The sequence below is a fragment of the Meles meles genome, chromosome 7, assembly GCF_922984935.1.
Source record: "Meles meles chromosome 7, mMelMel3.1 paternal haplotype, whole genome shotgun sequence".
Classification (NCBI taxonomy): Eukaryota; Metazoa; Chordata; class Mammalia; order Carnivora; family Mustelidae; genus Meles; species Meles meles.
The window spans coordinates 110,595,169-110,611,414 of NC_060072.1; positions in this window are offsets into that span (position 1 = coordinate 110,595,169).

A 16,246-nucleotide genomic window follows, 5' to 3' on the forward strand; every position below is an offset into this window, starting at 1 on the left:
TAAAAAAAAAAGTAAAAATCACTGTCACCTCTTCTGGCCGAGATGCTGCAGAATGTGGATGGTCCCTCTTTACTGGAGGTCCTTGTGCTCTAGTTGGCTAGCAATGACAGCCTTCCTAGCTCTGGAAGGAACGTGGGGAAGCTGAGAAGGGCCACCTGAGCCCTTCTTGCTTGCTAAAATTCTTGGTAGTCCTTTATCATTCTGGAATACCTGCACTGTATTTACAGCAAAACACTAAGTAATTTAATTCCTGGTTTTACATAAGATTGATGGGTAACTCTCGCCCGTAAGTAGGAAGATTTTGCCTAGATGTGAGGGTCAGGCATTAGGCAACACGAAGACTGAGCTCTCAGCTCCTCGCACAGCTAATTTTCTAGATGGTTTGGGCATTCATCCTGTAGATTATCCACATTCTTAGCCTTCCCCCTCCTGCTGTCTGCCTTTTGGTCTTCAATCTGTTCATTTGCAACTCTACCAGAGGCAGCAACGGAAGATAGAACCAAATCAGTTCATTTGGGCCTCCTAAGTAGTTTTGATAAATAACGGAGTGGGAAAAGGAGGGGCTAAAATTAGATTTTAAAATTATCAGTGAATTTAATGTGTCACTTATGTGTGTTATCTACTGCTCCCCATGATAACTGAAAATAGATGGAAGCTGTCTGTAGCCGGAGCAGGTAGGAAACCACAGTACCTGTGAAGACAGAGTTTGTCTGGGGTGGGGCCTCTCAGCGAAGCATCAGAAATCAGCGAAGCATCAGAAGGGACCTATAAAAGAAAAGATACTTTGGAAAGGGTGAACTTTTTTTTTTTAAGATTTATTTTATTATTATTTTTAAAATATTTTATTTATTTATTTGACAGACAAAGATCACAAGTAGGCAGAGCTGCAGGCAGAGAAGGGGAAGCAGGCTCCCTGCTCAGCAGAGAGCCGAATGGATGCAGGGCTCAATCCCAGGACCCTGGGATCATGACCTGAGCTGAAGGCAGAGGCTTTAACCCACTGAGCCACCCAGGCGCCCCTTATTTATTTATTTTTAAGATTTTATTTATTTATTTGAGAGAGAGAGAGCATGAGAGGGAAGAGGGTCAGATGCGAGGCTCGATCCCGGGACTCCAGGATCATGACTTGAGCTGAAGGCAGTCGCTTAACCAACTGAACCAGCCAGGCGTCCATTTTTTAAAAATTTATTTATCTACCTTAGAGAAAGAGCTAGCCCAGCAGGGGGAGGGGCAGAGGGAGAGAAAAAGGGAAAGCAGACTCCCAGCTGAGGGAGCCTAACTAATGGTGAAATCGACTTGACCTCATGATCCTGATATCTGAGCAGAAACCAAGAGTTGGAGGACCAACTGACTGAGCTACCCAGTTTCTCCAGGGTAAACGTTTTAATCCAATTTTATTATAAAGCCAAAAGGAAGGGGTATTGTTTAAAGTGACCCTCTCCCTCCAGTAAATTTTCTAAGACCTGGGGCTTGTGTTCTGTATGTTGGGTTGACAGGCCCTTCTCCTGGCACTCGACCTGAAGTTATAACCTTTCCTCATATACTTATGTTATTTCCAGAGACCATCTGAGTAGAGAGGAAGTTTCATGGAGGATTTTTCAGAATCTGTTTCCAGCTGTGTCTCCTAGAACCTTGAAGAGTGCCTAGCTCAGAGAAAGCATTTAGTAAATATTTGCTGAGTGAATGAATGAATGAATGAATGACGATTTTTACTGAACAGATGAGGACATTGAGGGAAAAGATGAACTGCCCAGGCCACTGTGTCGTTTGTTCTTCCAAAGTTGTAAGCAACAGAAATCAACTTGAATCAGCTTCAGGGGAAGGAGGCAGTTATAAGGCTCCAAGACAGTCTTAGTGACTCCAGGGTCTTTGGGAGCTGAAGGCAGACCCCTCAGGCTCTCTCTCCCTCCTCCTCCTTTTCTGCAGACCAGCTTCCTCTGCTCCTCATGAAGAGAAACTTGGCCGCCCACGGCATCCGAGGTAACAGACTCCAGCTCCAGCTGGAGTGACTCCAAATCTGGAAAGTGGAAAGTGACTCCAAATCTTTACTCACCCCTGTGCCAAATTCCCAGGCAGGGGGCTCTCGGGCCAGGACTCCCTCTGCCATCCGGTGACCTGATGGGGGAATCAAGTCAATGAAGTGGAAGCGTTTAAGAATGTATCAAAACAGGGAGGGGTTCCCGGGTGGTTCAGTGGGTTAAAGCTTCTGCCTTCGGCTCAGGTCATGATCCCAGGCTCCTGGGATAGAGCCCCACATGGGGCTCTCTGCTCAGCAGGGAGCCTGCTCTCCCCCACCCCTGCTTGCCTCTCTGCCTACTTGTGATCTCTGTCAAATAAATAAATGATATCTAAAAAAACAAAACAAAACAAAATAGGGAAAGCTGCTCTGCTCTCATCAGTTTCTCTGCTGATGGTTAGATCAGACAACACGTAATCTAGCTTGCCACTGTGCATGGAAATAACTAAGCATTCACCTGGAAATGTTCATGAAGAGTCTTTCATCTGTGGAAATGCCTAATTATGGGACAAGTCCTGAAACTCTTCTCCAAGAGGTAAAAACAGGAGCCCAACAGTGTGCAAAGTCTCCAGTTCCCCAAATCGCTTCTAGGATGAGGAGGATACCCGATGACGGGTCTGATGGAGTTGAGGGAGTGAAGTTGCTAGGAAGCAGATGACTAGACCAGACTCCCTGACAACCTCTGGCTGACATGCTATCCCACAGATGTAGCCGTTTTTCATATGGTTATTTTATACTGTCATTCCTGCTCATGATTTAGAGATACCTTCCCTCTGACCGGGTAAGTCCACGGTGGCAATCGCTTCCTTCATCCTTTTCCCAGTTCTTTGAGGTCTGAGTACACGCCAAAAAGAAACACCTGAGAGCAATAAGGATTACAAGATTTTTCTGTAAATCTTCCACAGTCTCCGAGAGGAGTGACACAGCAAACATTTGAGGCTTAACACATGTCCTATGGCTAGCCTTCTTTTGTCCTTTTTGCTCTGAGAGCACGCGCCGTCCAGCCTTCAGATCTTAAGCTGGGGGCAGGGAGGACACATTTGTCAGGTAGGAAGCAATTCCTCTCACGTTTTTAAAGTGCTGTGTTTCCTTCCTCATTTTGGGTTCTAACTGGCGGATCTGATGGCTTCTTCGCCTGCGGTAAGACTTTGGGCTCAGGCCGCTGCCGATCTGGGCTGGGCTGCCTCCTGCTGGCCACATGGTGTCGCTGTTCTATCAGTTCTGGCCACACGTCTTCGGGGCTCACGCCGGCGCTCAGCATTTGGGCGGTGGGGTCCTCGCGCAGAGGGCAGAAACAGAATCTGAACGGCAGCAAAGCTGAGTTTTAGATTTTTCGTTTGGAGGAATCTGGGAAGAGCTAGGTGTTATTTTACTTATTTTTTGGTAAAGATGGAGTGTAAAGATGGAGTGTAAACGTAGCACAGTCAAGGAAACCGTGAGATTACAAAAATCAAGCAAACCCTGGGAAGAGGCGGGGCGGGGGGGGGGGGGGAGGGCTGGGCAATCAAAGGAAACGGTGAGAAAGAACAGTGCCTAGTCCGGCTCAGCTGGGCCACAGAATATGAGCGATGACAATGGAGTGCGGGCCAGGGAAGTGGCTGCATTCCAGGCATGTGTTTAGCCGTGGTTTCTGCCCTGTTCCTAACTAGTGTCCATGCAGCTAAATACTTTGCATGCTTGAGGGTTATCATCAGAGAGGTGGGAAATAATTATAGCTACCAATTACCAAGTGCTTATTGTATACCAGCAGCTTGTCATACATTATATGCAATTCTCTCAGGACCTCTGTAGGCTAGGCATTATTACCCACACGTGACAGAAGGGAAAACGAAGACTCAGAGAGGTTAAGTCACATCATTTGACTCACACAGCTGATAATTGAGGCTGACACCAAAGCTCTTTCTGGTTCCTCAGTGGATTTTTAGGTAATTATAGCATCGAGTCACCGGAAACAAGAGATGCCCATTTCCTTCTAAGTCTCATGGTGTGTGCAGGTATCTTCCCCATCTGGCCACCATGAATTTTAAAGGAGAAGAGTGACTGAGGAAATCTCTTTTGATGGGGCACACTGCAGAGAGAACTTCGTGATCTCGAATCTACGGTAAGGGGACAGGGGCACCTGGCTGGCTCAGCCAGGGTAGCACGGGACTCTTGATCTCGGCGCTGTGAGTTCAAGCCCCATGTTGGATGTAGAATTTAGTTAAAAATATAAAATTGGAGCACCTGGGTGGCTCAGTGGGTTAAGCCTCTGCTTTCAGGTCGGGTCATGATCTCAGGGTCCTGGGATGGAGCCCTACATCTCAGCAGGAAGCCTGCTTTCTCCCTCTCTGCCTGCCTCTCTGCATACTTGGGATCTCTCTGTCAAATAAATAAATTAAATCTTTTTAAAAATATATAAAATCTTAAAAAGAAAAATATAGTAAAAGGACAAGGCATACACGGCTAATGACAGAAAATCAGACACAAAATGACAAGAACATATTGACGAACGTGTTGAAGCAAGAGAAAACTGTATACTGCTGGATTTGGGGGGTTACATGCCTAGGACAATGCAACCAACAAGGAGGCTCACAGTACGAATTATAGAGCCGCCTCCTGGTGGGGTCATTATACACAAGAGTTGACTTTTTTTTTTTTTTAAGTAAGCTCCACCCCCAACGTGAGGCTTGAACTCAGGACTCGGGGATCAAGAGTGGCACGCTCTACCAACTGAGCCAGCCAAGATGTCCTGGCTTTTGTTTTGTTTTGTTTTGGTTTGGTTCCTCTGAAAATCTTAACTTGTTCTGGCAATGTAACTAAGCCCTCAGGCTAGGCAAGACATTCTGGCCCTCGGAGAAGGCAACAGGCTGGCAGGACGCAGCAAGATGGATGAGCCACCAGATGCGTGATGGGTAGGTGTCAGGTGTCGAGGGCCCAGGTGCTAAGAGGGAGAGGATGAACTGTCCCAGCCTTAATGTGGTGCTTAAAAAGAAATAATACCCTTCCTTTCAATTATTAGGGAGAAGTCTGAGGGGAAGGGGCAAGTGCCCATGGCTCTCCCCTCCTGGACTTATAAGGATCTGGGAGCAGAAGAAACATGGGAACGGGCTGGTGGGAGACCGAGAGCAGGAAAGGGAGTCACACAGTTCCCTGGCTCGATGAGTCAAACCCTGGGCTTGGCCTTCATCCGCCAGGGCCAGAGCAGCAATCTCGTCCTTCTGAGGAGATGGCCTGAGCTGGTGGGACTGGAAGGTCAGCTTTCCTGCCTTCCCCAGGATCCTTCCATCCTTTGTTACCGGGATTCCCTTGTGTCTGAAAAGCCTTGGAGCAGTGAAGTCTCTCTCCAGGAATTTCCTTTCCAGTCAGTAAGCAGCCAGGACTCCTGGCAGAAATGTCCTTTCCCTACCAGGAGGGTGGAAATCTGTCCAGCCCTCAGGAAGGGGCCCCAGAGGCTCGCAGCGGCAGAGAATGGCCACTCTCTACTATCCTGCTTCCCCTGAATTTATACAAAGGGAAACTCCCTTTCTCTTTCCATCGCCTCCCCCAGGTATTAGGAGTCTGAGGTTTTGAATAATAGTGCTCTTCATAATTCACAAGTGCTCTGAAAATGTCTGCCAGCAAACAGACAAAACCATGGACTGAACTTCCTCTCCTAATGTGCTCCTCTAGCCAGTTCCTCTTCATCACAAAGAAGTAATTTCTATTGGAAGAAAAGGAGAAAACCTAAAATACTTTTTTTAAAAAAAGATTTTATTTATTTGAGAGAAAGAGCAAGCACAAGCAGGGGTAGCAGCAGAGGGAAAGGGAAAAGAGGCTCCCCATGGAGCAGGGAGCCCGATGTGGGGCTCGATCTCGGGACCCTGAGATCATGATCTGAGCCAAAGGCAGACGCTTAACCGAATGAGCCACCCAGGCAGCCCCCCCTTCCTTTTTTTTTTTTTTTTAAGATTTTATTTATTTATTTGACAGAGATCACAAGTAGGTAGAGAAGCAGACAGAGAGGAGGAAGCAGGCTCCCTGCTAAGCAGACAGCCTGATGCGGGGCTCAATCCCAGGACCCCGGGATCATGATCTGAGCCAAAGGCAGAGGCTTTAACTCACTGAGCCACCCAGGCACCCCCCCCTTCCTTTTTTTTTAAAGAATACTTTTGGGGCACCTGGGTGGCTCAGTGGGTTAAAGCCTCTGCCTTTGGCTCAGGTCATGGTCTCAGGGTCCTGGGTTCGAGCCCCACTTTGGGCTCTCTGCCCAGTGGAGAACCTGCTTCCCCCACTCTCCCTGCCTGCCTCTCTGCCTACTTGTAATCTCTGTCAAATAAATAAATAAAATCCTTAAAAAAAAAAAAAAAAGAATACTTTTGGGGCGCCTGGGTGGCTCAGGGGTTAAGCCTCTGCCTTCAGCTCAGGTCATGATCTCAGGGACCTAGGATGATCTCAGGGACCTAGGATCGAGCCCCGCATTGGGCTCTCTGCTCAGCAGGGAGCCTGCTTCCCCCCTTTCTCTCTGCCTGCCTCTCAGCCTACTTGTGATCTCTCTCTGTCAAATAAATAAATAAAATCAATCAATAAATAAAATCTTTAAATAAATAAATGTACACTGAGGGGAAAAAAAAAAAAGAATACTTTTAAATTACAAGACATTTTCAGCCATTGAAAGCCTTGCTCCCCAAACACAGTACAGCCTCGGCACTTGGCTTTTCTGCTGGTACAGCCAGACCAGTCAAGGCGTGGAGCCCACATGGGGTCAGAGGCACTATGGGGACAGAGAGCAGGATGCGCAGGCCTGTGTTTTCATGCCAAGTGAGAACATGGAGCTCTTCTCACGCCCACTTCCCAGGTGTGCTTGAGGGAGTGGTTCACCAGGGTTTCTGGGCTCAGAGCAGGAGTGGGGGAGTGCTGTGGAAGGAGAAGCTCTTGGAACTCCCCATCCTCCAGCCGCTGAGAGACAGGAGCCGGGGTCAGAGCAAGACGGGTGAGGAAGCTTGAAATGGGATGAGCAGAGCTCAGAATGCAGCTGGTTACTCGTAGTCTGGTGTGCGGCAATGCTCTATCTAGGGTATGGAAATGGTGAGATAAGGGGCTGTGTTCCCCTTTCAGTGGTGCTGCTAAGGAGGGCACACTAGGCACTTGGTCCTCACTGCCAGCCCTCAGTCTGGCTGAATGGAAAACTCAGACTCCCAGGACCCAGACCTGGAGAGCTGCTGAGTGAATCTGGGGAGGGGTCTGGGAATCTGCATTTTAAAAAGACATCTTGGGTGATTTTGTTCTGCCACAAGATTTTGGGAATTGCTGCTTGGTTACTGCAGTCTGACCACACCCAGCATTCCCTGCAGTGAGATGGCTGTTTGCAGGAACAGGTGGGCTTAGAAGAAGCATGACCAAAACCTCGGGATGGGAACCCAGAGCAAATCATCTAATCAAATCAAGTCATCACGTCCGCATACTCAAGAGCAAACTGGGAGAGGGCCTGGCAAGCCGTCCTGGATTAGAACCTCCCAGGAGACTACAAATGGTACAGTCCGTCCCCAAATCCTCCTACATAATAAGATGTGCCGGTGTAACTTCCTGAAACCATTTCTAATCTCCCCCGCGGTCAGCTGGGCCCTCTGGCTGTGGAGAGATGCTCGAGACACAGCGGGTGTCAGGCTATGTGGCCCTCAGATTGTACAGGTCGGTGCGGCCTCCGTACGGATCAGGGCAGGCCTGAGACAGAAGGGCTCAGGAGAAACCTCTGAAGTGGCTGTTCCCACGCAGGCCAGAGCAGGGCCAAGCGCACAGCCGGGGGCTCTGCCCCAGGACCCTCCGGTAGAAGCCAGCTGGGGCTTCATGTTCTCTAACCAAGTCCCCAGGAGGGAGCATCTCTGTTTCTGCCTTCAGCAGTCCTGCACTGGGGCTAGGCACTAAAATTAAGATCTGACCCCAGGAAAAACCTGGGTAACCTATAAAGTCAACATGACTCTTGGATGGGCACAGAGACCTGGTGTTTTAGTCCCAGGGCCAGAAACCAGAATTCTAGTCAACTCTGTGGTAGATCAGAATCAGAAGCTTGAACAGTAATAACACATCAGGCTTCCAGCTGTGACCTGGCTTCCTGGCTCCTGGCCAGCTCTACCCACCCCTGGGGGCTTTGTAAGGTATAGCTGCCACAGAAGATGTGGAAGTAATATTGAAAATGTGCACGATTGAAAAGGTACACAGTCCATTCTCGTGTTAATTACTGCTTCAGTTGTGCTGTCCACGGTGGTGAACGGACTCATTGGAAGGCCAGTCCTGGTTTTCTCAGCCCCCTATTGTGTTTCCCAACAGAGTAGTAAAAAAACACTTTCTTGGCAAAAAAAACTTTTTTTTTTTTTTTTTTTTGGTACAGAATCAAGGTGGATATAAAGGATGTCTTTCTAACCAGACAGAGGCTGTTTGTCACCAGGACAGGTAACTGAGAATTATAGATTTCATTCCCTAGAGAAATTCTAGAAAAGAAGAGGCATTTAGATGTTTTGGGGGATGGGAGAAAACCAGTCATACTCCAGAGACTCAGTTCAGCTACGGGACTCTGGAAGTCCTGCCTCCCAGGGGAATTAACCAACCTCTAAAAACCATTAGGTAGGGCACGGATTTGGGTGCAGAGGACCTGGCTTCCCAAGCAACGAGCTAAGTGATCTTTTGCAGTTTCCCTAGCAATGAAACAGGGATAATAATATCTTTAACTTCAAATAAGATAATGGACGTGAAAGCCTTTTGTAAAATATAATCCTTTTTTTAAAGACTTTATTTTTAAATTTTATTTATTTATTTTAGATCATTTATTTATTTATTTAACAGACAGAGGTCACAAGTAGGCAGAGAGGCAGGCAGGGGGTGTGGGGGGGAGGAGCAGGTTCTCCACTGGGCAGAGAGCCCGATGCGGGGCTCAATCCCAGGACCCTGGGCAGAGGCTTTAACCCACTGAGCCACCCAGGGACCCCTAAAGACTTTATTTATTTGAGAGAGAAAGAAAGCGCAAAGTAGGGGGAGCAGCAGAAGGAGAGGTAGAAGCAGGCTCCTCACTGAGCAAGAAGCCCAACACCAGACTGGATCCCACCACCCTGGGATCATGACTGGAGCCGAAGGCAGACACTTAGCCAACTGAGCCAAGCAGGTGCCCTATAATCCTTTGAAAGAGTGAGATATTGGCATGGATGTGTTGAGCAAGAGCAAAGAAAACATGATTTTAAGAAATACAGGATTATGACGTAAGTATAAGATCTTGGGAATCATCACTCAATTGTAGCGCAACTACAAATTCAAGGAGTCTAACCTGAATCTAGTTTGGTCTTTGGTACAGTTGGAAATCCACTGTTCTTTCCTGTGTCAACCATGGCCTTTCCTGAGAGGGTCCTTAACTGAAAAAGAAGTGAAAATTTATCAACTAAAATTTCAAAAAAAGGGAAAATTAAAAATTAAGTGAAAAATTCCACTCCTCTTTCAAAGGGAGCCGCTTTTTAGAGCTACAGTCTGTTTACCATTGTTTCATACCACTGTTTCTCACAAAGACGTTAGGAGACTTCAAAAGGGCCAAGGAACCTGGACTAGAAGCAGAAGGGAAGTAGGCTTATCCCACCAGAGGCGCAAAGGAATTCTGGAATTTACTCTGCCTTCCTCCTTCTCTGGTCACCCCACTCCTAGCTCCCTCTTCTCTTCGGCTTCTACGCCATGCCTGGGCAGTCACAGACCCAAAAAGTCACAGACCCCTAAAAGTTCTGTGATGAGGGAAGGAGATTCCCGGGATCTCAGATTAGAACTGGGAAGGTATTTTCTGAAGCAGACACAGGGTGGGGTTTCTGTTCCCTTTGTCCAGGTGAGGATTTCGGGGACACACCACAGAGTTCTTTTGGGTTGCCCTGACTGATAAAGATTACACATAGCCTTGTTTATCTAGAGGAAATGCCTTGCAGTTCTTAACAACTGACCTATAAATTCCCTTTCTGAGAACAATGCCCATTCATGAGCCAGGGACATTCTGTGCAAACAATTGCTGGTTGGCAGCCACAGTCCTCAGGAGAGGGAGGTTGGGAGGGGGTCACCCCTACAGAGAAGGGTGTGCTTAGAATTCAACTCCCAGTGTTTGTTAGGGACACAGAAACACACTGAGGTGACAGGTCCAAACTTGCCCAGGCGATCACACCCTGTGCATGTGACAGTCACAGGTCTTAACAGCGTGTCACCTAACCTTTACTCTGAGCTGAAAGATATGGGGTAATTGTGACCTCCACTGAGACTAGTAACACACCTTTGGGTACAATCCAGGGCCACAATGCTAAGAAGAAAGGAACTCTCAGGCAGCACACGTCTCATTTTTCCTGCTTATCTTTTTCTTTTTTTTCTTTTTAAGATTTTATTTTTAAGTCATCTCTATGCCCAGCAGGGGCCTGGAACTCAGGACCCCAAAATCAAGAGTCCCTTGCTCACCGACTGAGCCCACCAGGTGCCCCTTTCTTGGCTATCTTTTAACAACAGGGGACTAGAGAAATTATTTGGAAATCAGAACGGGGAGGGTTTTTTTTTGTTTTTTTGACTGTTTGGGGTTTTGTTGTTGTTTTTTGTTTTTTGTTGGTTTTTTTTTTTTGCATTGCAAAGGGAGAGTTTTATTTATTTCTATTTCAGGTTTTTTGAGATATCATTGACATAAGTACTGTACAATTTAAGGTGTACAGCATAATGACTTGGCTTACGTATATTACATACTAATTGCCATAGTAAAGTTTAGTTAACACTCACCACCTCAGAGAGATCCAAAAAAAAAAAAAAAAAAAGCTTTTTTCTTCCTGAGAACTTTTAGGATCTACCCTCTTATTAATGAGGGGTCAGAAGGCAGGCTGAGGATAAAGCACGAGCTGACACCCCACAACCCTCCCCGCCCCCTCTCCCCCCACTCCTTAGGTGTGACATTCCTCCAGGAAACTTCCCACTATCCTGATGTTAATGCTTTTCTAGAGGGAAAAACACCCTTAGCTTGATAATAGCGAGTCCTCCAGAGGAGGGTCCTTTTTAGCATATCAAAGTGCTTTTGGACATCTCGCGTTTTCCTTTCTAACCCCAACTCCCCAGTAGGTAATCGGCAACTCCTCACAACCCCCGTGCAGCAGCTCTTTCTGTCCACGGTCCCCATGTTGTGGAAAATAATCAGACCGGTGAGAAATGAAGGGACACTTGGAGACGCAGGGGAACTCAAGTTTATTTGACGCCGGTGGACCCTGTCGAGCTTGCACTCGAAATTCTGGGCCCCAGGCAGCAGGGTTATAAGGGCTTTTTATAGGGGAATATAGAGGGTCAGTTTTCCAAGTGCTGGGCTTACTGCTGGTAGGTGGGTTTAAAAGGGTGCGGGGGTTGCTTCAGGCAAGAACATTGGTTAGGGCAGCGGTTAGGGCGGAAGGGGAGCTTGTGGGGGGAAGCCTCTTTACAGAAGTAGAAACCTCTGGTTATCTCTTGCTCCACCAACTGAGCTAGAAACTTTCCATCATCTGGGGCCTGCTTGCCTGGCCTGCTCTGGGTAATTTTCCTCTTCACCGGTGCTTTCATAAAACCACTATTTTGCACCAAAGAAGTTTCAAGAATTCTTTCTTGGCCCATTGGCTCTGGACCTCACCCCACCAGACCTCACCACCGTTCCAAAACCACATCATTAGCAGCTTTCAAATGTACCATAAAGCCGTGTTAACCATAACCATAGTCATCACACTGTACATTACATCCCTCATGCTTATTTATAGAAACCAGACTTCTTCCAAACCCACAATTTGTAGAGTTCTAGGTAAAGGTAGATGAAGCTTGTGTGTGTGTGTATGCGGGGGGAACAATAAAAAATTGTGAATACAAAATTATGAACAGAGCCTTACAAAACAAGAGAGAGGACTAATCTTAAGCTTAATCTTTATTCACTTTATGTAAGAGTCAACTGTGGTTCTAGGGAAAGTGTCCAGATTCCATGAAAATCTTACAGAGCCTTAAATTACTTATAGTAAAACATTCTCATCTTCTTGCCTTAACTGATTTCTGGATTTTCCCTGACAATATCGTCTGGAAAAGTTGAAACACCCTCTGGGTAAAAGGCTCTTCCTTTTCCCATGTCCAAATGCTGTGGTCTCAAAGGGGCAGGGGTTGCTGTCTGCAAACCGTCCACCAGACCTTCCTCTCTGCCCACCTGAGGGTCTGCAAAGGCAGTGGGATTGGGGCACCAGGCTATGTCTTCCTCCGAGCCAGTCTCTGAGAGCAAGCTGGCCACAGCTGTGGAATCTGTTCCCTCATTTCTGTATTATTTGGCAGCTCCAAAACCTAGATCCCAGTCCCAAAGCCCAGTCCCAACCCCTCCCTTTCTCACCCTGAGCCCTGAGGGCTTCCAAACCTGTCCTGTGTTCTCATTATTATACTTTCCCGGGTGTCTGCCCTCCGCAGCTCTCACTTTCTCCCCTTGGGACACGGCCCTTCCTCGGCCAGTCATGTGCACCCCCTCCCACCAGCTTCCATCTTGCAGGGGCTGCCTTGTTGAGAGCGGCGCTCAGCAACACGAGGTACAAGGGTGAGCTGGGCAGCATCCAGCCACGGAGGAAATAGGCTTTGCTTTCTCTCCCACTAGGGTAAAGAGCTTTCTCAGAGCTATTAAGCAATCTGATTCCTGGCCCCTGCAGGGTAGTAAGAGTCTCTTGCATCTGTATACATGTAGCTTTCATATATTCCAAGCACTTCCCCGGGCATGACCTTGAACGGTTCCCTTTCCACCTTGACCTACCAGTGTCTAATTTACAGCTGTTCATTTCTCCTGCTGTGGAGTTTGCTGAAGAAAACCGCATAACTCGGCCAATTTGCCCTTAGACCCATGCAGCTCCACGTCCCTGCCCCTCAGCTGCACACCCCCCACCTTGGGTCCCCCCCTCAACTGCATACACAGGGGTCCTCCCCACTGAACCTCCTCCACCCCGGGCTTAGAGACTAGGAGTGTCTTGAATTTCTGCCACTTCTCTCCCACTCTCCATCAAAACTTGCTTATAACTTCACGCTGAACTTCAGGCTGAAGAGGCCTGGAGAGCGAGAGTTTAAGAAGTTCCCATGTGGTTCTGCCCACACATCCGCGAGATGCCCTCATCACATGCAGAACAGTTGTCTGCGTGTCTGTTTCCCCTTTCAGATCACGAGCTCTCTAAGGGTGGGGACCATGTCTTACTGTGTCTGGTCTACAACCTGGCACGTGGCGGTTGCCTTATAGGTTCATCTGCCTATGAACCTTTGAATACAAAGAACTAGAAGGACCTTCTGAAGTTAAGAGAGCAAAATACAGAAGAGGATTGTGGGGCGAAAATGATGAATGCTATACGTATGAGCCGGACCCTCTGGGGAAGCGGGGCCACTCCCGGCCTGCTGTCTCCTCTAGGAGACCAGAACAGGAGTCTGGATTCCTGGGGAAGGAAGGAAGGCAGCAAAGCAGGGGCTAGATGGGTGGCCTTTAAAGACGGCCCGCCGCATCGTCTGTTTGCCCCCAGCACCCGCACAATGCCACAGCCACCTGCTCGGTGTCCCTCGACCAGCTCCCACTTCTCATCCACACAGCTCGGGTAGGGAGGTCTTCCCTCTGCCCCTGTGAGGAGAAAGTGAGCCAGAGTGCCCAATTGCAAAGTCTCGGTTATTACTGATCTGCTAGAAGCAAGGGGGTCAGAGTACTTCAAAGCTCTCCCCTCTAGTGGGAGAGAGAAAAGCGCTTTTCTTGAGGCTACAGTGAGGACCTGCTAATAGCCACCTTTCCAGTGAAGGTCAGCTTCTGGAAGGAAGGGGCCTGGTCTATTCAGTGATTCATTATTATGTTGCTTGGCCATACACTTGCGGAGGGCAGCCCCTGTGTCCTCTGATACGCACCCGTTCGCTGCTGGATTGCCTGGACCGGGGAACCTGTGACTGACACATGTTAAAACTCAGTAAACATTTGTGGAAGGGAGGGAGGAAGGAAGGAAAGAACGTTGGGGTAAATGTTTTCAGGGGGAATGCAGCCATGCTAAAGGCCCATAGAAGATGCAGAATGTCAACCTCCTGAGAAGGGCAATGGAAAGCAAAAAGGCTGAAAGAATTCACCATTCAGTCCAGAACAACTGATGAACTTCTTAGTTGTTTTTTTCCCCCCCAAGATTTTATTTATTTATTTGACAGAGAGAGAGAGCACAAGCAGGGGGACTGGCAGGCAGAGGGAGAGGGAGAAACAGGCTCCCCACTGAGCAGAGAGCCTGACTCGGGGCTGGATTTCAGGACCCTGGGATCATGACCCAAGCCAAAAGCAGACGCTTAACCAACAGAGCCACCCAAGGGTCCCTTTAGATTTTTGTTTTTTTCTGGGTGTGTTTTTTTACATTTATTTATTTATTTATTTGTTCAGGATTTTATTAATTTATTTGCGAGAAAGAGAGCACAAGCAGGGGGGGAGAAGCTGAGGCACAAGGAGAAGCAAACTCTCTGCTGAGCAGGGAGCGAGATGCGGGACTTGATCCCAGGATCCTGAGATCATGACCTAAGCTAAAGGCAGTTGCTTAACCAACTGAGCCACCCAGGCGCACCCGTATTTATTTATTTTCAAATTTAACTTTATTTTATCTAAATTCAAGGAACTAATTCAGGGAATAGTGTATTATTACGTACAGTGTATTTCTGAGGTAGAGTTCAGTTGCATAGAAAACCCAGTGCTCATTCCAGGACGGGCCCTCTTTGATGCCCATCACCCAGTTCCCCCATCCCCCACCCCGTTTTGTTTTTCTCCTTGGGTCTTAGTTTTTTAATCCCCCAGTGCTTTTGCGCAGCAGTTTCTATTTGTGATAGAAGAGATGTGGGAGAGCACAGGAAATAGCGGGCCACACCCCTGTCTCCACAAATGGGGGAGAAAGATTCAACGAAGAAGATGAAGAGGCTGTGTGTGTGTATGTGTGAAACCTTTGAAGGCTACACAAAAGCAAATTTTCAATTGTGCACGCAGCTGTACTATCTGTATTTATCTCGATAGCTTTCTCTAGGGCTTGGAAATCATGACTTCACGCTGATAGCCAGATTCCAATTCCAGTGGAAACCATTAAAGTTCATTCTTGTTTTCTCTGACAGTGAGAGACCTGGCTCCAAGGAGAAGTATTTTAAGGAGCTGAAAAGAAGTAAAAAGAAGCAATAGGTCGATAGGATCTTAGCTTCCCATGTGCCAGCCTGCCTGTGGTCCCTTTAAGGGCAGAGGTCATACGAGGACAGAGGCAAGTGTAAGCAGACCAGCTTGGCTGTGGGGCACCCCCAGACTGTAAGAAGTCCCAGAAGTGTCAGTGCCTTGGACTGATTTAGGACACCCTATAAATACACACCAGGGCAGAGTTGAGTCCAAGCCAGCTGGAACCTCTGTTTTATCAAAGCTCCAGGGTTCACCTGGATTATCTCTGGGTCACTTCAGTTGTTGATCTCATTCTAGACCTAGGAATATGAGGCATGATTAATTTTGGTATTTGGAGAAAATGGGAAGGGAGAAGGGAAGGAGAAAGAAGAGAAAGCAATACATGTATCATCACTTCAAAGCATTCGTAAAGATGGATAAAGTTGACCACATAGAGTATATCCATGGGACAAAAAAAATAAGGCACATCAGAACATCAGAAAATCAGGCAGTAAACTGGGAAAGTCTTTGTAGTGTACACCACGAGAAAGAGCTAATTTTCATGTGCACATGCAAAGAACACTTGGAAGTCAATAAGACCATTTAACCCAAAAGAAAAGTGGGCAAAGGACCTTAAAAAAAAAATCATAAAAGAAGAAATACGCAAGGCTTTCAAACCATGAAAAAGTGATCAGCCTCATTTTTAGCAAAAGAAATGCAAATTCAAGTTAGAAGAGAGAATTTTTCGCCTAATCGATGAGTAAAGATGAATGATTTCGGTAAAATACTGAGTGAGAGAGGGTGTGGAGGAACAGGTGCTCCATGCATTGTTAGTGGGAGTAAAAGTTGGTACCACTTCTTTGGAACAATCTATTAAAATGAAAAATGCACATATCCTTCCCTCCAGTGAAGCCCCCCTCTACAGAATTTTCCTAAGTGTATCCTCACGTGTGTGTACAAAGATGTATGCACAAAAAACTTCCCGCATCATCATTTGGGGAGGAAAAGTCTGAAAGAACCTGAATGCTTGTCTATAGTGGGAATGAATATCACACATGGCTATTATGTAAATTGAAAAATTACACAAAATGGTTCTTAGACATATATACAGATGCATG